The following is a 206-nucleotide window of genomic DNA, read 5'->3' as shown; positions in this document are numbered from 1 at the left end:
CTTGCGCCAACGACTTTGCCTTCCTCCGCCAACGTTTCCTCGCCTGCGCTTCGTGACACTAACGGACGCGCAAGCCTCGTTAAGGCAATAATCGATCGGAGCTGTAAATGTTCTCAATCTTAATGGGGAGAGTGTAACGTGGTTACACATATTCTGGTAACAAGGGTGTCTGTCACACCAGATGGGCATGGTGTGACAACACCCGT

This window comes from Plasmopara halstedii, assembly GCF_900000015.1.
Source record: "Plasmopara halstedii genome assembly, contig: Scaffold_816, whole genome shotgun sequence".
Classification (NCBI taxonomy): domain Eukaryota; phylum Oomycota; class Peronosporomycetes; order Peronosporales; family Peronosporaceae; genus Plasmopara; species Plasmopara halstedii.
Note: the sequence above shows the minus strand (reverse complement) of the source record.